The sequence below is a fragment of the Narcine bancroftii genome, chromosome 5, assembly GCF_036971445.1.
Source record: "Narcine bancroftii isolate sNarBan1 chromosome 5, sNarBan1.hap1, whole genome shotgun sequence".
NCBI classification, from domain to species: Eukaryota; Metazoa; Chordata; class Chondrichthyes; order Torpediniformes; family Narcinidae; genus Narcine; species Narcine bancroftii.
The window spans coordinates 210,065,602-210,082,989 of NC_091473.1; the positions used below are offsets into that span (position 1 = coordinate 210,065,602).

At 37.9% G+C, this 17,388-nt stretch overlaps 1 long non-coding RNA gene across 1 annotated transcript; it reads right to left on the minus strand.

Moving 5' to 3' along the window:
* Positions 1 to 449: 449 nt before the first annotated feature.
* On the minus strand, positions 450 to 16,197 carry LOC138762904 (uncharacterized). The gene is made up of 3 exons (XR_011357232.1): positions 16,070 to 16,197; positions 4,570 to 4,788; positions 450 to 648 (listed from the first exon to the last, which is right to left on the minus strand). It is a non-coding gene; the product is annotated as an uncharacterized lncRNA (long non-coding RNA).
* Positions 16,198 to 17,388: the final 1,191 nt, after the last annotated feature.

Genomic DNA, 17,388 nt, shown 5'->3' on the forward strand with positions numbered 1-17,388 from the left:
CTCCATCGTCAACCGATGGTCAGAACACTTCCAATCTCTTTTCAGTGCCAACCGCTCAGTCCAAGATTCCGCTCTGCTCCAGCTCCCTCAACAGCCCCTAAGGCTAGAGCTGGATGAGGTCCTCACCCTGGATGAGACATATAAGGCAATCGAACAACTGAAAAGTGGCAAAGCAGCAGGTATGGATGGAATCCCCCCAGAGGTCATATACACCTATTACTTTATTAAATGTAGATTACAAAATTATTGTCAGGGTATTAGCTAATAGACTTGCTACATACTTACCTAAGTGGATACACACTGATCAAACAAGTGTTATTAGGAACAGAAATGTATTAGATAATATTCTTCAATTAATTACTTTGGTCAGTGCACACCGAAAGCAGTTTAACCATCCTATGGTGGTTGCAATAGATGCAGAAAAGGCTTTTGATAATGTAGAGTGGGAATATTTTTATTAACGTGTTAGAAAAGTTGAAATTCGTCTCTTTTTTATTGGTTGGGTTAAAGCTTTATATACGAACACGACTGCTAGCGTGGTGATAAATGGTCAGATCACTTTACGATTTAGGTTGAATCGTTCAACTTGGCAGGGTTGTCCGTTGTCTCCAGCCTTATTTCCGTTGGCTATTGTACCATTAGCACACACTATTAAACAAAAAGATGAAATTAGAGGGATGAAGGCTATGAATGAAGAATATGACTAATTTATTTGTAGATGACGTATTGATATATTTGATGGAACCAGAACATCCGTTGAAGCGGTTACAAGAGTGTTTGTCGAAATTGGAGAACTGGTAGGATATAAAGTAATTTGGAATAAAAAAAAAAAATTTACCAGTTGAAATAGGAGATTATTCAGAATTTAAAATTATTACCAAATTAAGCTGGACAAAAAAAATTAAATATTTAGGTGTGTTTGAGATGTTAATTGTCAGTCATTGTATCAGTTAAATTATGTACCGATATGCAAACGGATTAAAGCAGATTTGATTAAGTGGCAAGATCTTCCATTGACATTGATTGGTAGGGTCTATTGTATTAAAAATGAATATTTTCCTCGAATTCAATATTTATTTCAGTTCATGCCTTGTTTACTTTCAAAAGTTTTTTTTTTCAGAATTTAAATAAGGTAGTACTGGAGTTTTTATGGGAAGGAAAAATTAGCTCGAGTGGCACTATATAAACTTACATGGAAATATGCATCAGGTGGACTTAAGTTACCACATTTTAAAAATTATTATTAAGCAGCCCAGATGAAGGTTATTAGTAGGTTGATGGATTTAGATCAACTTCCCAGCTGGGCTAAGGTAGAAATGGAATGTATTTCAGAGTTCGAGGTACATGAATTTATATTTTGCTGGAACTTGAATTTGTTATAGGAATATGATATACCGCTATTGAAACATTTGTTAAAGATCTGGATTTTAATAAATAGGGTTTTGGGATCAAAGGATAAATAATCAATTTTAACCACTTCGTATAATATCAACTTATTTCCTTTTCAATGTTTAATAATTATTTAAAGATTAGGGATGTTAAAGGTATGAAGACAATACAGAATTGCTTTGAAAAGAGACAATTTCTTTCCTTTAATCAATTGAAAGAGCGATTTGATATATCTGTAAATTCTTTGATTGTGTATTACCAACTTAGAGCCTTGATAAATTATTATTATAGTAGCAAAATTAATTTACCTACTTTGATGAGATTTGAGTCTTTTATTTCCTCTGTACAGAAGAAGGGTAATAATTTGGTATTGTTCAATTTGTTGTAAGATAATATGGATAAACCGGATTGGGATAAATCTGAACTTAAATGCGAACGTGATTTCGTGTTTAATTTTCCTGATGAAGTTTGGGCGAATATGTATCAGGAAAATGTAATTAAGTTGACTAATGTATGATGTGGAATGGTTAATTGTAATTTTTTACATCAATTTTATTTGATTCCGGAGAAACTCAAAATATATGGATTTTGCAATTTAGACTTATGTTTTAGATCTGATACATGTATTGGAACTTTTCTACATGCTGTTTGTACTTGTGTTAAAGTTCAATCATTCTGGAAAGGAATTAAAGTTGATTTGGAAAAATTATATAGCTTTGGGTAATTTGATTTCGTTGAGGTGGTTAGGTTTGGATAAAATTCATATTGCTTTTGTGCATTTGGTGTTCTCAGTAGCATGTAAATGTTTTGTGAGAACTTGGAAAGACAATAGAAAGATTAATATACTACGTTGGCATAATGAATTGATACTTGTAATGTTATGCAAAAAATTTACCTATAATTTACAAGATAATTATTCTTTTATTCTTAGCAAATGGTTTATATATTTGGAATATATGCATCTAGATATACTTTGAAGTGTTCTTCACATTTATTATTTTTTTAGCATAAAATTTATATTTTTGTCTCCCCTTAAGGGAGCTGGCGGAAGGGGTGGGAGAGTGGGTTTTGAGATATTTGTATTGTATACTTTTTGGGGTACTTTGAGTTTGTATTTATTGTTGTTTATGCATATTTGTAATAATAATTTTTGACGATTATTGGATCTGCTTTTCTATCTTTAAATAAGGTTTGAAAATAAGAAAATCAACAATAAATGATACATTCATTATAAACTACAATACATATATTTTATTCCATCAAAACCCCCACCTCCATCCATATCCATCCCATCCCACCCAACCGACCACCCCAAAAATAAATAAAGAAGAAAAACAAAATGGAGAAGAGCAATTAAACCAAAACATTCAGTTACGTGTTGCAGTTTTGGATCACACCACCCCTGTCTCGTAAAATATTTTAACAATTTTAACAAACTTTAACAAAAAGGATAAATATTTTGTAGATTATATCTTATCTTCTCCAACCGAATACATAACCTCATGGTCACATGCCAACTTTGAATATTCAATTTAATATAATTCTTCCATGGAACTGCAAGGCATATCCCAGCTACTGCTAAAGCCAAACTCAAAAAAATACATTTGAAAATTGTTTAACTTTAACTCTAAAATAATGCTTTAATATTACCCAATAAAAATATCATAGGGTCAAATGGAATTTTAAGTATAAACATAACTTCACAAAATTTTATCTAAAAATATTTTAACCGTCTCACATGATCAACCGAATGTAAGAAACTATCTACTTCCTTATTAAATCTAAAACATAAATCTCAAGTTGCATATTTAAATTTCTTCACTGGGGTTCAATATAATTAATTAATATATATATAACGAACTAATCTATAAAGCACATTCACAATGTAAGTCATACTAACTTCTCATATCAACATCCAATTATCTTGGGCATTATTGAAAAATAATAATTGTGTCACACCAGTTCAATGAGAGCCTAAGGTGCAGGCTTCTATATTCTATGGGGACACATGAGCCACGAGGTGCTTCAGACAGCAGAGAAGCAGGGGACTAGCACAGGATAACAGAAAATGGGTATAACAACACCCATTAAAGAATGATAAATGCGTGGATGACCCATTGGGTGGTGAACAAGACACTGGAGAAATTAAGTGATATGCGGCTGCAAAAATGTACATTCAGTGGACTTGGTGAGATGAGGTAAGGAACCGACGGAGACTGCAGTGGAGGTATTAATATTAGACTACTGGAGAGTTCCTGAAGAACTGGGTAAAGGGGTATCACGAATCTGAACTGGGATGCTAGAGGATACCAGTATGCTGAAGGTGGTCCAAGTAGATCCCCGAGTGAATTTCCAGAGACAGAGAATGTTGTGTGTATGTGTGTGTGTGGGGGGGGGGGGGGGAGGGCGTTTTGGGGGGAGGAGATATGAATCATGTGGAGAGATATGGTATTTCTAACTGGATATCATGGTCGATGTGGACATAGTGCTGTGGGCCAAATGGCCAGTACCTGAGCTGTTCCGTTACATGTTTCTCTTGTATGCTGAAAGTGTCCTTCTGAGCTGCATGTAAAAAACTTCTAGATGTGTGAAAAGACGTGGACTATTGTTGGAATCGCTGTTCAGGAGACACCTCACCTTCCCCCTCTCCACGATAATGAAGAATCAAAAATAATTTCTATATTCTAGCAACTTATCACAAGCGCCTTCACAGTCACTTATCTATCAAACTGCAGTTATAATAGACACGACTTGTTTATTGGTCATGGGCAAGTCCATAAAACTGAAACGTGATGGAAATATGTGATCTTGATTTTCGTGATGGATCGAATCCGTGGAGGTTGGCATATCTTTTCAACTGTTCCCTCATGCAATGATCACGGTTTATCATAACATTTTCATGCAGGTAATCAAGACTTTAGATGCTGAAATTGGAAGCAATATCGGGCTCTCTGATGAACATTGTGGGTCGGGCTGCAATTGTGGGTGCAGTAAGACGGTGAAGCACAAACGGGCTTCACGTTTTGCGGAATGGTTGGCGCTGAGCTCTTCGCTAACAGTGCCGCCGTTTAGTTATTCCCAAACGTTCTTTTAAATTACCGCGTCTACATCGTTGGGCACAATCAAGAATGTGAGCAGTGTTTATGCGACGCTCATTTCTCTGAAAGTAATATCAATTACCGTTTATTGATGATCTCCCTGGGAGAGATGAAGGCTGTATATCAAGCCGCTCTCAACTACATTCTATCACAGAGTTATCTCTTCAGTCTCCACATCATCGCCAAGATGAGATTTCCATTCGTAACCTATATATTTTCCTCGTTGCCTCCAATATTGCAGGCGATGATGGTATACTACCCGACTGTGGTTGCCTTCGGGGTCCCGGGTAAGTGATTGCACCTGATTATGAAAGAGTTGCACTTTTCCAACTGTTATCCAGACAATAAATAGATTCTTAATTGAACGTCTTTATAACCTATATTAACATAATTTCGATAGACCATTTACTGAACAAGAAGTTAAGGAAGCACTTAAATGTTTACAGAATAATATATCTCCAGGAGAGGATGTGGAATTTCCTGTGGAGTTTTATAAATAATTTAAAGAATTAATAATTCCTTTATATATGAAAGTAATCGAACAAGCATCGAGTGCATACGCTCTTTCAGAAATATTTTCAAAGGCGATAATTATAGTTCTTCCTAAACAAAAGAATGGGATCCATTAAAGTCAGCTTCATGTAGACCACTTTCATTGTTAAATATTCATTATAAAATTATAGCGAAGATATTAGCAAATATATAAATAATTGACTTTCTGAATAGATATAGATCAACTGCATTTGTTAAAAATAGCCAAACTTCTGAAAATATAGTAAGATTATGAAGTGCAGTTCGTTTAGCACAAAAGAGGTTATATAAGTGTAGCAGTTGTATTCGATGCAGAAAATAGTTTTTAATAGAATTGAATAGGATTTTTGTATTGAAAGATTTAGGTAAATTTTGTTTTGTATTTAATTTTGTAAATTGGATTAAACCACTTTTTTTAGAAATCCTAAAACTAACCTAATAACTAATGGGCAAATATCTCAATCTTTAATTTGACTGGATCAAGTAGGCAAGGTTGTCCTTTATCTCCTGCTTTGTTTGCATTGGCTATAGAAACTCTTGCAACATATTATTTCCATTGATCAACAGTTTTATGGTAAATCAAACTTAATATAAGATTATTTACAGATGATATGTTTGTATATTTGACTCAGACACAACTATCATTGCCTAGACTTTATAAACAACTGATAGATTGTGGAAATGTTTCTTGTTATAAAATAAATTGGGATAAAAAAGAAGATATGGGGTGATTTTTCACAATGTCAATGAGATATTCAATTTACATGGTCTAACGCTGGGATTACGTAGTTAGGAATACGTACAGATAATAACCTGAAAAAAATTATATAAATTCAATTATATTCCATTATTTAATAAAGTAAATGAGGATTTGAAAAGATGGATAATTTTACCTATAAATTTAATTGGAGCAGTCAATTGTATTAAAATGAATATCTTTCCGAGAATTCAATACTTGTTTCAGACTTTTCCAATGTCAATAGCATATTTATTTTCAGGAATTAAATAAACACGTTGTATAATGTCTTTGGAAAGGTACGAAGGCGAGAATAGTGGTAGAAAAATAACAGAAGTATGAACTAGGTGGATTACAATTTCCTAATTTTAAGAATTATCTATAAAGCAGTAAAATTAAGGTTTCTTCCCCCCACATTTGGAAATATTAAACCATCACGGGTGGAAATTGAGTTAGATAAAATTGGAGAAGGTACAGCTGAAGAATTTATTTACAAATGGGAGCCAAGGCTAATGACTGTTGACATTAATGAAATATTTGTTTAATATTTGGAATCAAATTAAATGAGAAAATGATGAAATCTCTCTGCCACCAAAAATTTCCATTAGATAATTTTCTCATGCCTTTTTCAAAGATATTCGATTTTTAAACATATGGCATAGTAAAGGAATATATTTTGTGTGAATGTTATCAGAGTGCGAGATTAATGTCATTTGATGAACTGAGAATTAGATAAGATATTCCACGTCATACTCTTTTTTGTTTATTTTTTTTCAATTGAGCTATTATTTGAGAGTTAAATTAGGACCAGAAATTGTATTAAAGGACTGTACAGAATTTGAACAATTGGTTACTAACGGAATTGTCAAAAAGTTTATTTCATTAACATATGTGATACTGCAAGATACAGCACACCTAAATTAGGTTTATTTGGGCCAAAGAAAAGATGGAAACATGATTTCAATATATCAGTAGATTAACATATTTGACTACATTTATTTAAAGCTGCTAAATCTAATACAATTAATGGAAGATATAGATGACTACAGAATAATATTTTACATCATTTATATATTAAATGTTAAACTTTTTGGGATTTCTGTTCGTGATCTTTTGCAACAGATTGCAGGTGCTATTTTTCCGTTCTATCCTGAGGTATTTTTGATGGGGAATTTGGAAAATATAATTCCTTAATTATGTTTATCAGATTTTTTAAATTAGCTCTGTTCATAGCCAGGAAATGCATTGTGGTTACTTGAAAATCAGATTACTCTTTAACATTAGGAAGATGGAAAACAGAGATTCAACGTTGCAGTCGATGAGGAGAAAATTCATATAATTTGAGAGTTAAATATTCTGTATTTTTATGGATTTGCATTGCGAATGCTCGAACATAAGTTTTAAAATTATAAATACCTAATTTGAATCCTCTGGAGCAGTGAAGACTTCCCATAATAAATCATGTTTCTTATGAAATGTTTTATGGACCTTTGGAGTGTTTCCTAAAGTAAACCAATTTAATATATATCCATAATTCATGATAGTATATTAGTAATTTAGGTTTTTTTTTTGTAGTTTACTGTAGTTTATAGTGGGGTTTAGGAGGGGACGGAGGTTGGGAGGTGGTTTTAGATGTGTCATTTGTAGCTTTCTTTCATTTTATTCTCTGTATACAAATCAACATGTATTCAATCATTCATTTGTACCAATGAGATATATGGTTTCTCTTTGTTTCATTTGTGTTCATTCTAAATAAAATATTCAAGAAAAGAACGTTGGTTTAACCAATGGCCGGGTTTTCTTTGAAGAACAGGTCTCGGTGAAATTTGTTTATTTTTTCAACCGACCATTCACATTTGACGAACACAAAACTACACTCAGATCGTTGAATTAATTTAATTAATTTCCCACGTGTTACGTTTAATCTGAAATACGTGACTTATAAACGCGATTATGTTTACTTTTACAGTTTTTCATCTCTCCCACTCCGATACCCTAGGTAACACCTTATCAGCAGTACTTCGTATTTCTATTATCAAATAGACCTTCCTCGTTGCTGTGCACGGACACATCGCCAGAACATCGAGCCGATCCCGGACATGATGTTCCCAGCACTCACGAGAGGGTCAGCAGCACCTTTCATCAGGATCTTCTCACGACTTTAGGAGGAAGGGCAGGATATTGTTCATACAGAATCTCACACCTTTCCAAATGTTGGACCGCACTCATGAAGACACCTCTTATCAGTGTTGCTTCTCAGCGGGACAAATCTTTCTTCTCCCCTCACATATCGCTTTACAGCAGCGAGAAGCCCATCCCGTAGGGGTTGAGCTCCAGCACAGAATCAATTGCATCGTGGAGCGATTGTATGAAGGCTGCATCTCTCTTGGAAACTGCTCTGATATTGTCCCTCTTTCACAATTCCCTCTTGCGACATAGAAAGTTCATTGTGTTCTACTCTCAGCTTTGGCTTTGAATAAGACATTCGTTCATTTTTCATTCAAATATTCATGAAATAATTTCATTTCGCTTCGTTGATGTTCCTCGACCCGGTGAGATCGCCCTCCATTTTCATGCATCAGATCCCTCTAACCTTGACATAATATTAAACGAATATGGTTAACAACACTGCTTCATGATTCCATTTTCGATCCTGATCCATGGGATCGTTGACGTAACAAACGATCTTGGTTTAGCTGCCTGAACGCGTTAACAAATGGAGAGATATTAGAGAACAATACTCCCTAATACTGCAAGCAGTAATAAAAAAAAATGTTCAGGTTGTCAAACCGCAATTGATGCAACCGGGAGTAGGAAAATATTTAGTCTTGTTGACAGTCCTGGTCGCTGCCTTGCACAGTTTAAGCAGAAGCATTTGAGAGGTGGTGAATTTGTTCGCCTGAACATTCCTTGGATTAAAATCTATCTAATTCAAAAGAAATGTTTATATGGAACATCGGAGGCGAAGGTGCGCCAAGATAACTATTCACATCTTATATAAAAAGCGTGGATAACGTGGATGATTAGGGACATCTAATACCAGTGTCAACGTCAAAAAAGGATTGCTTTAAGGTGGGAGAGGGATATTTAAATCATATGTAGGAAGTCAGACTTTGACAGAGAATGTGCTGACGGATACATTCATGCGTTATTTTATGTTCGACATCCACGTTCTATATTCTCTGTGCGGCGCCTGTGTTTCTCTCCGTTGTGTGCGGTTGTTACATTCCAGGGATTTGACCGGATCATCAATTTTCAGCCACTCATGATGTTTCATTTTAATTTCCATCCTTTCTTCCGAGTAAAATCAAATATTCGGAAACAATCCATGATCTGACAGCAGTGCTGTGTATCGATCTCCATTCCGGTGAAGCGAGCAATTATCTGGCACATCTCCCCGCGTTGTTTCATTATTTCACCTACACATCTATATTGATTATTTTGGCATCAGTTCATCGAAGCAAGTATGTGAGAGTGAAATTGCTAAATATTTCAGTATATTCCACCCTCACGTCCCGTATCTTTACTAACTTCATGTGTTTCGTTACCTTGCTAGTGATTTTAAATTGTTTCTTGTTACGAGTCCAGAGAACTTAAAACCCAGCAGCACGAGAATTTCACGAACACAAACAAATTTCAACAAAAGTTAATTTTAATTTACTCTACACATAAAATCAGGAACAAACTTTAACTTATACTAATTAAATTAATCTTAATCTAAATACTTAATCTAATTAAACCCCCTTCTAATTCTAATTCGTGTATATAATGTGTATATGTTCAGGATATTCTTTCCTTTAATAGTCCAGTTAGTCATTTCTCACTTCTCAAAAGTCACCGGTATCAGATAATTCTTATACTGTGCGCAGGATTTAACATGTATGAACTCTCACCAGCCTAAATTAGGTCCTACTTGGTTTCAGAAAGAGAGAGAATTGTTAGTAGTATGTCATACAAACAAACTGATTTCCTCTGATTAGTATCGTGCCAAAGAGACATGCCCCATCAACAGTTTTCGAAATGATAACATCTTATTCCAGATCATCAGAGAATTCCTTTTGTTTCGCTTATTTCAAAGTAAACACTGTACCCAGACATATAATAAACATATAAAATATAAAACATATGACATATAAAATTATAATTTACAGCGATGTGGTCAATTCAGCAAAACATTCCTGGGGTGGCCTTACATTCATTATCTTTTTTTATTCAGTGCATGGTATTCCCTCACTTAGGAATATGGTATTTTTAACTGACCGAGTATTGCACACACCCATTTCACTGCTCATTCCAATCTCGTAGTGAAGTCATGTATTGAATTAGAAGCTCAGTATCCGATTGAGTATGTGTAAACTGATTCCGTCCGTATATTTGATCAAAGGGCACCATGCAACGTTATAACATGGAAATAGGACCCTCAATGTTTCTAATCTTTGCAGAATGTTTATTCTGTCTAGATCCACGCAAGTGTACCAGTTCTTGTCCCTGTATAACCCTCTCAGCCATGGACCTGCCCAAATGGTTCTAAAATGTTACTATTGATGCCGCATTCATTATTTCAGCTGACAGCTCATTCAAATTCTTGTGTGAAGAAGCTTCTCTTTATATTCCCACAAACGTCTTCGATTCACCAAAACAGCAAGTTCTCTGCTTTGTACATCTCTACTCGGTGGAAAAAAAATATTATTTGCAATTAATCTATCAAAGTTCGCCTCATTCTTCTACACTCCAGGTAATATAGATCTAAGTTGTTAAACTATCCCGAATTCCTGCAAAACTTCGTAAGTATCTGCACAATTTCAAACGTATTGATATATTTCCTTTTATTAGGTAACCGAAACTAAAAATAGTATGCCAGAGATCTCGCTGTGACCCCAACTACCCGTTACGTCAATTTCAGGGAATTATGTATCTGTATTCCTCGCTTCCTCTGTTCTACATCACTCTTCAGGGCCCTGGGTATTACCGTGTGCACCTTAGCTTGGTTTGTCCATCCTAAATGCAACAAATTAAACTTGTCTCCATTAAATTTATTCTGTCATATTCAATCCAATTTTTCCAACTTGTACAAAGCGCTGGTGACGTGTCGACGAGCTCATAGGGCAGAACCAGTAAGTTAATAAATAATGAAGAAATAATATCATTAATATGATTGGCAAAGGTTGCGGATAGTAGAATGTAAATCAGGGTTCAAAAATTGTCAAATGAAGTGTAGAGGGTAGATGATTGGTACAGAAATTTCGAAAATTTGGTGCAGTTCTACCATATGAGAGATCGGATATGAATGCTGTACAAAATGGTGGATTAATTGTTAATTTTACCACTATTATGTTTTCTTCAGTTGGGTCAACGCCGAAGGTCAACCCATCACAGCAATAATTCATAAACGTGTAGTAAACGCCTAAATTTATATATATATATATTGACCATGCATTGTTTTCATGTCACAGCGAACGTGATGACCATCATGATCCTCTCGCGGGTGAATTGCGGTCTCTCCAGGTGTGTCTCTACCTACCTCGTTACCATGGCAACGGCGGATCTATTGGTCGTTGTCTTTGACGTGATACTGTATCATATGAACGAGTTATATTTTCCTACAACGTTCCTCTTCATAACCCAGGTGTGCGCTTTCCAGGCTACACTTATTCACGCCACCACCGATATTTCCGTGTGGTTGACTCTCGCGTTTACATGTGACCGATATGTGATGATCTGTTGCCATAAGCTGAGGACAAGGTTTTGCTCCTGTAAAACAGCCCGCAATGTGATAGCAATAGTGTTCCCGCTGTTCTTCTGTAAAAACATCCCTTGGTTCTTTTTATTTGAACCCATATTTACAGTGGGTAACACAGATTGGTTCTGTGTATTCGGAAGTCAGGCTTGGACCCATCCTGGATGGATATCATTCACGTGGATTCATCGAGTGTTAACTCCTATACTCCCAATGTTCCTGATATCACTGCTTAATGTTCTGACGGTCGTGCATATTGTTGCAGCCACGAGAGCCCGCAAGGTCCTGAAAGGCAGCAAGAATTATGCGGATCAGGATGATTCTGAGGTGAAGAGTCGAAGGAAGTCCATTATCTTACTCTTTGCAGTATCAGGAAACTTCATAGTGCTTTGGATGACCTATTTAATATTTTTCCTGTGGATGCAAATTTCACAGAGGTTTATCATTAACACTATGCATGATCCGATGTTTATCGCGGACCAAACCAGTTACATGCTCTTGGTTCTGAGTTGCGTCACAAACACTTGCATTTATGCAGTGACTCAGTCTAAATTCAGGAAGGAGATGATCAACGTGATGAAATATCCGGGAAAAATACTATTCATATGTTTCAAGGGAGGAAAATAAAGTCGGCGTTCCGGATATCGGATTCCACCAGCATTTAAAAACAGAGAGTTTCCTCTCTGCCTTTCTTTGAATCAGGAACTCGCCAACCTGTTATCCCATGGAAAGTTGGAAGAAAGAAAGCGCAATGAGTTTGTATTTGTGGGTAAATTTAAATTGGAAAAGATTGAAGTCAAATTAATTATTTCTGTGTCTGATTCGTTGAACATTCTTATAACGGTGGAAAATAATAAGTTATTGAATCAGGTGGTATGGTTTAATTTCTCCACGGATTCAGGGTGATCGAAGTGTCAGCGGCGTAGCTCGAGCCTTTTAATATATTGTGTGCTTCTCCAAGGGAGCAGAAATTGATGGCGGAATTGATGGAAAGTAAACTGTGCGATCTTGTCACACTTCATTTCACAAACGTCTGCATTTTCCTTCGGTCTTGAGTGGACATTTCCTGAACCAGGTAGCATGGCCTCCAACCGGATACTTTGAACGATGCGCCTGCAAATGTGGTTCAAGACAGGAGAATGCTACGAGGCCAGAGGACCTCTTTCGTTAAGGTCACCACAGAGTTTCTTTTTAGTTCTCTTATTTCAAGTGAAACAAATGGCAGGCCATAATTTCCTCTTGTATGGGCCACAAATCGTTTGACCAGGCTTGTACACTTGCAGTCGCAGCTATTGATGCTGAACTGTAAAAATTTCAGAACTGAATTCTCATATCTGTGTGTGTGTGTGTGTGTGTGTGTGTGTGTGTGTGTGTGTGTGTGTGTGTGTGTGTGTGTGTGTGTCTGTCTGTCTGTCTGTCTGTCTGTCTGTCTGTCTGTCTGTCTGTCTGTGTCTCTGTCTCTCTCTGTCTCTCTCTGTCTCTTTCTTTCTCTCTCTCTCTCTCTCTCTCTCTCTCTATCTCTCTCTCTCTCTCTCTCTCTCTCTGTCTCACGCTCATTTCCACTGATATTAACAGAGGAGTATAGTTTACCCATCATTCGGAAATCAATGACCGGCTCCTTCATATTGATGACACTGAGCGACAAGTTAATATTCACACACGAAGTTATGTTTATACATGTCTGGCAACTGCGGTTAATGTCTGCCAAGCTGCCTGTATCCCCTCTGCCAATTGGTGTGATACTAATATTGGCTGTGCATTATTTCTACTGTTAAGGACACTCCCCTTGGATATATCTGTATATGCACATATTGTCTTTCATTATTGTACCATGAGTCTCTGCTAATAAAAGTCATGAGTATTATTTGACCACTTCATCTTTGTCGACTTCATCAACTAGAACTTCAATTTTATTAGCAGAAATTGATGCAGCACTCAAGCCAGAGCGGCTGATAATCGGCAAGTCTGCCCCGAGGGCAGAGAAATTTTCAAACACTCGATTGCTTGTTTCGATTACTACATGACTCGAAACAACGTAGTCACTGAGGCGATACAGTGGGGTCACCTGAACTCTCTGCTGGGTGAGGTCACTTTCGCCATATGGTAAGGATCCACCACTCTGGCTATAGCCCGGGAACGTCTGACTGCTTACTATGCAGCGCCACTGAATGTGGTGCATTCTCGACACCAGTTGCTGACTAGACGCCAGAAACCCGGGGAAAATTATGCTGCCTCCGTACTGACCCTCGACTCACTGGCAAACGAATGTGATGTTAGGGCAGTCAATGTGCAACAACACGCACTGCCTTGAAGTTTGATGCTTTTGTAACGGGATTGACTCCAGTTACATCCGGCAGAGACGGCTGGAGATGACGACGATGACGATGAAGGGCAGGAAGAGGAAGAGGATGAGGAGGAGGAGGAGGAGGAGGAGGAGGATGAGGAGGAGGAGGTGGTGGTGGATGAGGAGGAGGAGCAGCCAGAATACTTGCAAATGACAAAAATTTGGAGAGTTCTGAATGGTGCTAAACGTTGCTGTAGGTTCCAAAAAGAAATGGGAATAATGCAGAGTTAAGCAGAAAAGTGGCATGTGGAGATGAACAAGATAGATGTGCGGTGATGCAATATGGAAGGCTAAACCAGGATAAAAACAGGATTAATGGTCGATGACAAGAGTGGCCCCAAATCCATGCACCTTCAAAACTACTGTATGTGTTGATAGCATAGTTGTTCAGGGAAATGGGGTTTAGGAATTCATTAATATTGGGATTGCCCATTCAGAGCCAGCTCTTCAGCGCTTGACGTCCTGCTTTGCGGAAACTGCCAAAATGTTTGGCCTGGAAGTCAGCCTGAAGAAAACTGAGGTCCTCCATCAGCCAGCTCCCCACCATGACTACCAGCCCCCCCACATCTCCATCGGGCACACAAAACTCAAAACGGTCAACCAGTTTACCTATCTCGGCTGCACCATTTCATCAGATGCAAGGATCGACAATGAGATAGACAACAGACTCGCCAAGGCAAATAGCGCCTTTGGAAGACTACACAAAAGAGTCTGGAAAAACAACCAACTGAAAAACCTCACAAAGATAAGCGTATACAGAGCCGTTGTCATACCCACACTCCTGTTCGGCTCCGAATCATGGGTCCTCTACCGGCACCACCTACGGCTCCTAGAACACTTCCACCAGCGTTGTCTCCGCTCCATCCTCAACATCCATTGGAGCGCTCACACCCCTAACGTCGAGGTACTCGAGATGGCAGAGGTCGACAGCATCGAGTCCACGCTGCTGAAGATCCAGCTGCGCTGGATGGGTCACGTCTCCAGAATGGAGGACCATCGCCTTCCCAAGATCGTATTATAGGGCGAGCTCTCCACTGGCCACCGTGACAGAGGTGCACCAAAGAAAAGGTACAAGGACTGCCTAAAGAAATCTCTTGGTGCCTGCCACATTGACCACCGCCAGTGGGCTGATAACGCCTCAAACCGTGCATTTTGGCACCTCACAGTTTGGCGGGCAGCAGCCTCCTTTGAAGAAGACCGCAGAGCCCACCTCACTGACAAAAGGCAAAGGAGGAAAAACCCAACACCCAACCCCAACCAACCAATTTTCCCTTGCAACCGCTGCAATCGTGTCTGCCTGTCCCGCATCGGACTGGTCAGCCACAAACGAGCCTGCAGCTGACGTGGACTTTTTACCCCCTCCATAAATCTTCGTCCGCGAAGCCAAGCCAAAGACAAAGAATATTGGGATTGAGTTCAATAGTCCAGAGGTCATGTGGCAAATCTACAAACCTTTGCTGAGTCCACACGGAGTATTGTGTTCCATCGGGTCACCTCATTATGTGAATGAAGTGAAAGCTTTGGAGAGGGGGCAGAGGAGATTTGCAAGGATGTTGCATTGTTTGAAAAATAAGTCTTATGAGGCACGGTTATCAGAGAAGGAATTTTTCATTCTTTTCAGCGAAGAAGAATGAGAACAGACTTAATATATTATTCGAAGCACAGACAGGGTTGACATTCAATGCCTTTATCACAAGGCACGAATAGTGAACAGTAGAGGACATATGTACAAAGTGAAAGGAGAAAGGTTGAGGGTAGACTTCACAGGTAGGTTTTTACATACAGTTGTGGTTGCCTGAAATGGAATGACACCTGAAATCGTGATACTTTCTGAAACATTTGGGGTATTTAGGAGACTCTTCATTAGACAGTTAGACGAATATAAAATAGAGAGTTATGAGCCGGGAAGGATATAGTACATTAAAAAAAATGTATTTATAATCAATAATAAATGTTACATTGTATACAATTCAATCTATATTTTATCCTATAAAAACCATCCAACCCTACCCCTATCCATCCAACCCCAGCCAATTCATTATTGAACTCCCGAAAAAAATAAAGAAAGAAAATAAAAATGAGTATACTCGATATTAAAAAGTATATATTGGTTAAAAATAATATTTACAGCTTTTTGAAAAACAGTGATTCATCATGGCTACCAATGTGAAGAAATCTAAAACTCAAATTCAGAAGAAAGTACCATATAAAAGTATAGAAAATCTGAGGCTTACCTGTACAACTGAATCCATGGAGTCATTGTTGGGAGTCTCCAATCCTCAGAAGACTCCTGCCCATTCAAGCATGACATAGGCGCCGATCCGGCAGTTGCAAGATGGCGCCGGCACATTGTTCAGTTCAGTCGTAGCCGATCCGCGTGCACGTGAAGCGGTGCGCGCGGCTGGCCCAACTGTCAAAGTGGCCCGTGAGCCCAAGACATTGCTGGGTGGCCCGGGGGCGCGCTGTGTAGCGTCCGAAGACCGATTCTACCGGGCATGCACGGATCTTCCCTGGTCGGTGATCGTCTGGAAAAGGTATGGGCTGTGGGGGGGCCCGAGCGCCGGCGCTCTGATGAAGTCAGGGTGCCAGCGTCGGGTGTCCAGACTCCCAGCGGCACAGTCAATGGATTTATGGTGACTGAAGGAGAAGAAGAACTTTCCTTATTGGAATTTGCCCAGGAGGCGGAGCCTGCAGTTCAAGAAGGTAGACCTCCAAAAGTGGCAATGGAATCTGGATTGGACTCAGTATATACTGTTTTGGAAGGGATTGCTTTTCAGATGGATAATATGTCAAAACAAATAACCCAAGGATGCATGGAGGTGAAAACAAAAATAAATACTTTATGTCAACTATGAAACAATAAATAACTTTCATTAAGAGTGATATTAACAGATGTATAAAATCTGTTGATATTATGTAAGATAATACAAGATAAAAATTGAAACAATTTTTCTGGATGTCAAAATCTGGTGCCACGCAATAAAGAAAAAGGGGTAAAAGTAGAAAGTTCTTTTGTAGATTGTAGGATTCAAAGAAGGAATTTATTGATGAAGATTGATTAATTGGAAATTCAAATCCAGACAAATTATTTGAAAATAATTGGTCTTCCAGAGGACTTTGAAGGTTCTGATCCAATAAACATTTTTAAGCATTGGATCGCAGAGGTACTGGGTAAACAGCTTTTTCCTAAAGGTTTGGAACTTGATCGTCTATGTTTGCTTTTCATTATCCTGCAATTTTGAAGGTTTTTAGGGAAACTTCCAATCTCAATTTTTTTACCACGATTACGATGCCTTGGGTTTTGCTAATCCATTTCCAGAAATGCGAAGAAATGGGCCGTCTTCACCCTCGTCATCTAAGAGGAGGGAAAACGGGAATGGAAATGGGAATGGGAATGGATATAGAAAGAATGGTAACAATGGAAAGAATGGAAAGAAAGAAGAACTGACACGGAATCTTCTTGACATTGAAGATCCAGAACAATCATTGGGCATGGAATCATTTGGTTAATATATTTACTATATTTGATTGTTTTTAATTCATAATGAATGTG